This window comes from Heterocephalus glaber, unplaced genomic scaffold (assembly GCF_053883595.1).
Source record: "Heterocephalus glaber isolate CG9 unplaced genomic scaffold, H.glaber_assembly_v1.0 deba00001531, whole genome shotgun sequence".
Classification (NCBI taxonomy): domain Eukaryota; kingdom Metazoa; phylum Chordata; class Mammalia; order Rodentia; family Bathyergidae; genus Heterocephalus; species Heterocephalus glaber.
In genome coordinates, this window is record NW_028258329.1 from 8,729,547 (window position 1) to 8,738,946 (window position 9,400).

At 34.6% G+C, this 9,400-nt stretch overlaps 1 long non-coding RNA gene across 2 annotated transcripts; it reads left to right on the forward strand.

The window, feature by feature from the left end:
• The first annotated feature begins 1,724 nt into the window (after positions 1–1,724).
• Positions 1,725–8,852, forward strand: LOC147824857 (uncharacterized). 2 transcript variants are annotated; one of them, XR_015441620.1, is made up of 3 exons: positions 1,725–2,284; positions 3,800–4,013; positions 8,684–8,852. It is a non-coding gene; the product is annotated as an uncharacterized LOC147824857 (long non-coding RNA). The 2 variants fall into 2 exon arrangements; XR_015441619.1 differs by having other exon boundaries at positions 1,725–1,913.
• The last annotated feature ends 548 nt before the right edge of the window (positions 8,853–9,400 follow it).

Genomic DNA, 9,400 nt, shown 5'->3' on the forward strand with positions numbered 1-9,400 from the left:
TCTTTGTTCATTGGAAAAGGACTTCCCGGAGCCTAATAATTCACTCTCAGGGCTGCCTTATCAAGCAGACACCGTGTTTTAGGAACTATAAAAGATCATTTAGAGCAGTAACAAATTACTGCTTTTAATAAAAAGCTTTTTTCCCACTCAATAGAATACTATAAAAAATAGTCTATAGAGAAGTAGTCTATAGAAAATGAGCATTTGTAGCTTTGAGACAATAATACAGAGAGAATGATAGTGTAGCAGTGAATCGTGGCACAAAAGGGGAGGGAGAGGCCCATTCTCTGGGATCTCTTTCTGTGGCTGCTCCACAGTCTGTCTCCCCATTCCATTAGTCTCCTTCACAAGCTCCTCTTACATCAGGCTTGTTCCTTAATACCATGCCCTGTAATGATCAGTGTAGCCATTTACTCTTGTCTATACACTGTCCCCTAGGCGGTTCAAACCAGTGGCTTCCAAACCTACGTGCACATTAGAGTTCCACAGAGTTTTCTCCAGCTGTGTAGAGATTTCTGGTCACCTCATCTGACCTGATAAATGAGAACCACTAGGGGAGTAGGCTCGGGAATCTTTTCCGGGTATTCCTAGGTGTGGGGATCTGGGTTGAAATCTACTTGTATTATGTAAGCTGTAAAGAGCTGTAAATATCTCCATTTTTAGCTCCAACCTACACCAGAGGCTTGGGCATGGCTATCTGAATTCCTGGTAAATGTCTATCTCTGTTTGCCATTCAGATTCTTCAAGGCAACTAAGAATTTCAGTAGTTGCATTCACTGTGTGAGTTCTTACATCCACCTAGACCACACGTGCTTTCAACTCCTCTCTCTCTCCTTCATCCTCTACATATAGTTGAGGCCTGAGACAGTGACCTCTTTAACCCATTTTGCTCTCCCAGTCCTAGTTTAGGGTCATATTAAGGAATGTTTTATTTGCAATGATGAACTCAAGAGCTGGTAATGGGTTGGACATGAGAAAACAATGAAAAAGAGGAGCAAAGAAAGGATCTCTAGTTTGAGACTTAAACATCTGGGGATGCTGGTGTCCCTTTTGGCTGTGCCAGAAAGGATCTTATACAGAAATGAAAAATCAATTTAGATAACTTGAAGATGCCAATGGAATATCTCACTCAAGATGTCAAGTAGGCAATTATATACCTGAGTTTGGATTTTATGGGAGGTACTGGGCTGGAGATACAAAGTTGTGTACCCCTTATAAGTAGATGTCATTTAAAGTCACGAGATAGGAAATGATCATGCAGAAAGAGAGAATGCATTACTCCTGCAGAGTCCTCTGCCACCCTAATCTACCATCTATGCCCTAACCACATCTGAATTACTTTAACTTCCTCCAGATCCTGGCCAGCTTTCCTGCCTTGCTCACTGGGACTTTCCTTAAGCTTCAATGGCTTACAGTAAACCTCTGTAATCAGAGCCCAAGCTTTGCTAAGGATATGTAAAAAGAAGTTTTTGAAATTTAGAAATCTTTTATTTGTTCAACAAAGCTAGGCTTTTAAGACCATGGACTTACAAACAGAAAAAAATGCCACTTTGCAATGCAAGCTGAGAAATGACTTCTTTGTCCAGCTGGCATTTGTCATGCTCCAGAAACAATTAATGCCATTGATAGAGTGAATGAGAAATGTCAGGGCAAAATGATTGGCAGGGAAGAAAAAAATACATTTTTTTCAATGTCATCCTCCCCCATTTTTCCACTTTGCCAGAACTTTGCACCTCTACAAGGCACAGTGGTTCCCATGGATGTGCTCTCCCCTCTTCCCAGGAAGGCGTGTCAGTTTTTTGCATGGCACTGCTGCATGAAGGAAGTTTGTCCACCCTCTGAGACTGACACCTGGATTGAGAAGACCCCCATCTTTGAGGAGATCTTCTGAAATAGCTTCCCTGAAATGAACAGTGAGTCTTTGTCAACCACAGAAGGCCAAAGAAGTCAATGGCAAGAGAAAGCTCTGTTGCGTGAGATAAAGAAATATTAGATACTGCTAGGCTCTTTGTGGGTTTGCACATGTCCATTCCCTTATTGGTAAGAATGTCAGTCCTTGCATCCATTCCTGTTGTCTATAACTAGAAAAGGAAAGTGAGGATTGGGACTAGGAAAAGGAAGGCAAATAGATAGATTGTTGAGGCAAAGTCAGATTTTTTTTCAAAGAAGAAAATAATACAGAAGGGGGCAAATTTGGATTTTAATACCACCGTCGCTGAAGAAAGGGGTGAAGCATGCATATCTATTAAGAATTGAAAAGGTGCTTTTTCAACAAGCTGTCAAGGTAAACTAGAAAGCACGTAATCTTATATGTTGAGCTGATTAAATACTCTAGCTATTTCGTGATTCTGAGACCACAAATCTCTTACACACACATACACATCCTGCAAGTACAAAATGGGGGAAATGAGACCCAACAAATATGTTGTACATATTAGATACAATTAAACTTTATAAGAACTTTGTTAAAAATAAAAAAATTAGACCCTGAAAATATCTCAAGCAATTAGTGAAAATTAAAGGGTATTACAGTGTCTCATATCAAGTTTAAGATTATGCACACTTTTGAGTTCATAGTGTCATCTAGATTTGAAAAATCTTTGAGCGCATTATGTATTTTTTAATTTGCTTGTTTTTACTGAGGAACTGTATGCATTCCTGTGTATGTGTGTATTTTCTTTTATTTCCACCTTTGTGTCTTCCTTTTGTTATTTTCTGTCATCACTACCGTTGCCAAGTGTGCACCTATGACAAGAATGTACACACTGGAGCCAGTGTGGGGTTGACAGTCCCTCTCAAAGGTCTGTGCCTAAATGCAATTGCTAACCTTTTCCTGTATGACCTGTTTTGTAACATGTGAGATCCAAGGACCCATTCTCTTGTAACACTAACTGCAAACTTCCCATCTGGAGGGAATCAGGGGAATGGAATGAAACTGAAGACCCAAAGCATTGCCAGTGATAAACCTGTGAGTTCACAATCAGACTCCTGGAAACCCTAGCAACCACAGCAGTGCTATTTCAGAGGTGTGACACCATTTACTACTAAGTCAAATTACCCAGACGTGATGTATTCATTTCTGCATTTCTTTGCACATGCAGTTCCCTCGGTTTGAAATGCTCTTGGGTGCCTTATATACCTAATGAATTTCTGATTTTTTAAAACTTATTTTATACACAATTCTTATATGTGTTCTTTCTTATAGCCAGTGTCCCCTCTACCTATGTGTAGTAGACAGGCAGAATAAGATCCTCCTCTCCCAACTTCTCCATGAAGTCTGTGTCCTGATCTTTGGAATCTATGAATATGCCATGTTACATGGCTATGGGAATTAAGGTGGCAGATAGAGTTAAGATTGTTTATCAACTCTTATCAAAATAAGGAGATTATCTTAGACTTTCTGGGTGGGTCTACTATAATCAGTGAATCCTTAAAAGATTAAAGAGAAGAGGAAGAGTTAGAATGAGAGAAAGGACATCATGGAAACATCTGACCAGCACTGCTGGATTTGGAGATGAATGGGGGCAGAGTTAATGCCTGAGCACAGCCTGTAGAAGCTGGGAAAGACAGGGAACAGATTGTCCCTGAGAGCCTTGGGGAAGGAATGCAGCCACAACCTCCATGTGACCCCATAAGCATCATTTTAGAATTCTGACCTCCAAAATATTCAGATATAAAATTTGTATCATTTTAAACCACTAAAATTGTGATAATTTGTTATAGCAGCAACTGGAAACTCATACATGTGGTAAGGATGAATGCCATACCAAAGTAATGCCTTTTATGTTTCTTCTCTTAGACTATGACCTGACTAAGATCCAAAGCTGAGGATCATTTTGTCCTGTAGCTCCAAGACCTACCAGAAAAGGTAGAAAGTTCTGAGTAAGAAGAGATGTGGACAAAACAGAGGAAAATCAAAATCCTGTGTGTTTAATCCATGAGTCCATGGATACTCTGCTTACAAAATAAACTACCTGAGAGTGTCATCCGTGGCTCCTGTGGATGTCAAAAGGGTAAGGAATAATCTTCCCACGGCGGGCTTTGATGCTGTGTTCCTTAGGAGCCCAGTGATTTTGTCTTAAAAATTGTCCTCAAGAAGATAAACAGCTGCACAGCCAGCAGAATTTGGCAAAATAAAATTATGGGATCCGACCACAGCCATACTCACTGGTAAAGTACAGCAACATGTGTTTTGATTCTTCAATCAAAAAGAGTATTAGAAATTATGAAAACTTTAAAGAAAACAAACCAAGGTATAGGAAGAAACTAAAGAGAAAGGCAAATATAATCAAAGTATACAAATATAAGCCCCTGATCAATAAATAAAAGCATTTTCAAAAGATAGAGTTGATCAAAGAGATAAAACTAAAAGTACATATGAACTAGGAAGCTCAATCTTTTGCAAAAGGTTAGAAGAGCAAGACATGGAAATAGGGAAGAGGGAGGAAAGGGGAAGGGGATGAAAAAGGAATTGATATATATTATGCACATGCACCAACATCCCACAAAGGGGCAACAATTATGTACTGCAAACATGGACTAACAAAACTAGAAAATTTAAAAAGAGTAAAAGCCCAAATAAAGAATAGTAATGAAAAAAACTGTACTGCAGAATCTTTGAGAAAGTTAATCATTGGTTTAGAAGGTATGGAATAACCCGAAAAAAATCAATCAGTATAAAATTTATAAAGACATATTTTATAATTTTTACCTAAAACATGCCCTAGGACCATGGAATTCTCTCAGAGAGTTATTTTAGTTTTTTGTGGAATGGCTAATTTCCATATCACATGAATTTTATTGACCTGATATGGAAAAATTCAAAATCCATTAATCTAGTTTCTGAAGCTAGCACAAATTTGTTATTAAAACTTGACAGCACACACTCACACACACACTCACACACACACACAATGGATTCTTGCATCTGATAAAAAAGTAGCCACAATAATTCTAAGAATGATGCTAATTCTACTACTATTGCTACTATCATTCTTACATTATTTATTGTGTTCTCATTATATGGCAGACTATGGATTAGAAATTCATTGCCTCATATTATCCATACAGCCACCTGTAAGTTGATTATTTGTACCAAAGACAGAATCAAACTTAGCAAGATTAATCAATACAGAATTATAAAACTAACAACTGGCAGAGAGATAATGTTTACACGGATTCATTAAACAACAGAGCCATTAAGTGATACCAATATCATAAAATGATCATTCTGGTCTCCCAAACTGTGTGGACATTAAGAATCAGTAAGAGATATCATATTACAAACACATACATTTGTAAAAAAGAAACAAAACCAATGAGAAACTTAATAGGAGCTAAAATCAAAATTCATTACTAATTTATAAAAAATTAAAAAGCAGGAAAAATTAATATGTAATAAAGCATGACTTTTATTCAAAATCTCACACTCAAAAATGTCAGGTTGGTGGCACAGGTCAGTGGCATAGGGCTCGTTTGCCTTCCATAAACAAGGCCCTGGGTTGATGCCTAACACAGCAAATAACACAAACCAAAACAGCAAAAACAAAAATTACCTTCTTAACATAAAATATAAAATATCAGGCAATGCTATGTACTTAAATGGAGAGAATCTTCAAAAGCTTCCATTACGGTCAGAAATATGACTATAAGACCTACTATTTATTATTTGTACATTTTTGTAACTTCTCGCCAATGTCACAATTCATTAAATGGAAATACTTATAAGATAGCAAGAGAAGAAGCACCATATTATTTGAAAATAATTTGGTTATGTATCTAGCAACTCCACGGAGAGCAACTGTAGCATCAAGAACTAATAATATGTGACAAAGTGACAGGAGAGATGATAAGAACAAAAAAGTCAATAACTGTCCTGTAAGTTATCAAACTTTACTAAAAAGGAAAAAAATCAAGATTACACAGCAGTCCAAAACACATGAAATACTTAGAAATAACCTAGGTAGAAATAAATGTAAACATGATTATACCATAGAACCCTATACGGAAAAATAAAAGGAACTTTGACATCATATATGTATCTAATACATGTGTGAGCACCTGCACATATAAGTGCATATATGTGTTCATGTGTATAGATGCACGGTCAGTTTATTTTATTCATAGAAGTGAAATAATAATTGGAAAAGACAAAAATTCTTTTAGTTAATTTATGTTTAATGCCATTTCAAATGAAATGCTCCAAAACTTCAGAAGTCCTTATGAAGTTGATGTAGAAGAATAAATAAAGATAGGAAAGATACATCAAAAAGTACCATAATAGGAGGATACTTATTTTACAATGTTGTAAAATTTGGAACTAAAATAATTAAATCAATAATTACATCAGGAAAGTACCACAGAGTTTATCCTTGGAATCATTAAAATGTTAAAAGAAGAACATTTATAATCTTCAAGTAGATGTCTGTCTGTCTCTCTCTCCATCTGATATTGAAAGCATTTTAAATACATGGAAAGGTGAACTATCACAAAAAATCATCTTAATATTTTTTCAAATGTAAGTTAAATATTTTTATTATACCCATATGTGAAATAAGTCTTCCACTAAATTCTAAGCAATTATATTATTTAATCTCTAGATAAAGAAGGAAATACTAAGACATAAAACTAGTGGAAAATATAACTAGATATTACCATTTAAATTTTATATTTTATATAACTCCAAGAAAAGAAGCTAATGAGACACATATTGCTAGGAAATAAGAGACAGTGTTAATATGACTTACATTTAAAAATTGCCAAAAAACAATAAACAAGATGTTCAACATTCTAGCTAAACATCAAAAAGACAATAACAAAAAATTCACAAATAATGGACTGTAAATCTTCAATAAATAATTGTTCAATAGGTATATTTCCTACCTAACAGGAATTAAGGAGAAGTCAAGTAAAAACCAGTACAATATTATTTTTGCATAACAAATGGAAAATAATATACAAAACTATTCAATATTTCTTGCCAGATTTCATTGTGATGAATTGTGTTGTTGTTTATAAGTGGAAATGCAAATTATCAATAATATCTTGGAAAAAAGTTTTCAAACTATAGTCAACAAGTCAAAAGACAGAATGTATGTGCATTTTGATATAGTGATTCTATTTCTATAATTTTGCCTTCTAGAGACAAGAAGCATGCTTACAAAGTTTACATAAAGAATGTTTATTATAATGTCACCCTTATGAAAGAAAAATTTAATTTGTAATTTACATACAAATGTATAATAGGTTTCATAAAGCAAATAAAATGAAGGTTTTTAAGGAACGTTTTCTGACATAGATTTTGCTTAATGATTTGAAATAAACTGCATAATCTCAGTTATGCATGTATTGTATATATGCCATGAAAAGCCTAGAAGAAAGCATGTTAAATGATTAATTACCTCTGATTGTTAAGGAAGAAAATTTCCTCTTTCTTCTTTTCCTTGTTTCCGTTTTCCAAATTTATTTCAGTGATTTTCCTTTAACTTATAATAAAACATATATACATAGTTTCTAAAGAAAGTACAAATCTTTATTATTAATATTATAGTGAAAGAGGCATTTTCTTTCTTTCCCTCTGAAAGTCAAAAATAGAATTAAATAATGCAGTAAAATATTTCTCACAATGAGACTGTACTACCAGTTTATGAGTTGCTGTAAACTTTCTGGTCGTCTCACTCCTGGTCACCAGAATTAATGTAGCCTTTACTTTTAAAGCATAATGGTTAGTAAGTCAATAAAGAGACTTTGGATCTCACTTGATCATCTTAAAATGTAGCTAAGAGTTCTCCAGCAAAGTGCAAAGCCACAAATTGCTACACAAGTTAAATGTCAGACCAGAAAACTTGTCCTAGAGAAAATCAGGAAGTAATAATAATAGAGAAGGGAGAAAATATAAAGAGATACTTTCACATTGCCTATAGCAAGAATAACACTGAATAGAAAAACAAAGAAATGTACTTTGCTAAGATTCGGGATTTTTGTTTAAAAACATTATTTTGTAAGAAGCAACTAGTTAATTTGAGTTTTAAAATTTGTGCTTGTTTTTTAATAAATGGCATGCAAATAAACTGAGCTCAGGTTTGAGAAATAGAAAGTATTTGAGTTCATGACCAGTGAAGAAAGCAATTCAAATTTGCAAAAAAGAAAGGAGGAAGAAAGAAAGAAAGAGAGAAAGAGAGAGAGAGAAAGAAAGAAAGAAAGAAGGAAAGGAAGGAAAGAATGAAAGAAAGAGAGAGAAAGAAAGAGAGAGAGAAAGAAAGAGAGAACAGGAAAAGAAAGAGGCAATCCACCCTAGATATTATAAGTAAATATGACATGAGTATCCCTCAAGTAGTCTTACTTTTTTTATTGCATTTAACAGTTTTAACAATTTCCATTTGGTATTGGGCCTTTTTAATGACAATGCATAGAGGGAAAATTACAGAAAATCAGTAATTTGGGAGGAGAACAGAATTTTCAATTCATGATTGCTATCTTTTCCTTATTACTCAAGTAAGTTATTAAAATTTAAAGAGACAGTATGGTGATTCCAGAGTTCAAAGGTCACAGAGAGAATTCCCACGGTAGGACAATAATGACCATCTTTTTTGTGTGTCATTCCTCTGAAGAGTGCATTAAAGATTAAGGGTGTATGTGCTTTGCTTTTGACCATGTAATAATAAAAATTATTTTGTTTATGCAGCTGTTTAAAGCCATGATGCTAAAGACAAATTTTTCAACTAGAACCCTCAAGAAATGTCACTTCTGTGCCTGCCAAGAAAGATCCAGCATTTTCTCTATACGAACATCTGCTGGGAACATTTTAAAGGGAGTCATTTGAAATAATGACGTTTGTAGCTACTTGTCTTTAATAAATTTGAAAAAGAAGGAAAATGAATTTGTGATTCATTCCCTCCCAAAACAACTTTTCTTCAATGGCATGCATAAATTAGATGATCTGAAAGTGAAAACATTTTGTTGGGGGAAACGGTTAAAAGCATTTCTCTGAACTTTCTTTATCAATCATATATACGAGGCATCATAAATCACAAGTTTCTTTAACTCCAGAAACTCCACCAGTTCATTGCTATGCTTACTTGTTAATAGGGATTATACTATATTTATATTTACATGATAATTGGATTTTCTATTAAGTTAAACAAAAAAACCCTGTCAAAAACAAGAGTCAGGGAACCATAAGTTAGGTATACAACCTGAACAATGCAGACTCATTTGTAGTTAGAACGGAAACTTCATTTCGTACAAACAAACACAGAGATGTTTGGGGATAATTCTCTGTAGGAAATGCAAGATATACTACTAGGCTCTGTAAGGTTCTAAGAAATAGGCACACATGGATCGCCTCTGGTAATAGGTATTTATTGCTAGGATACACTAGGATGCAATTTAGCAAGAAATG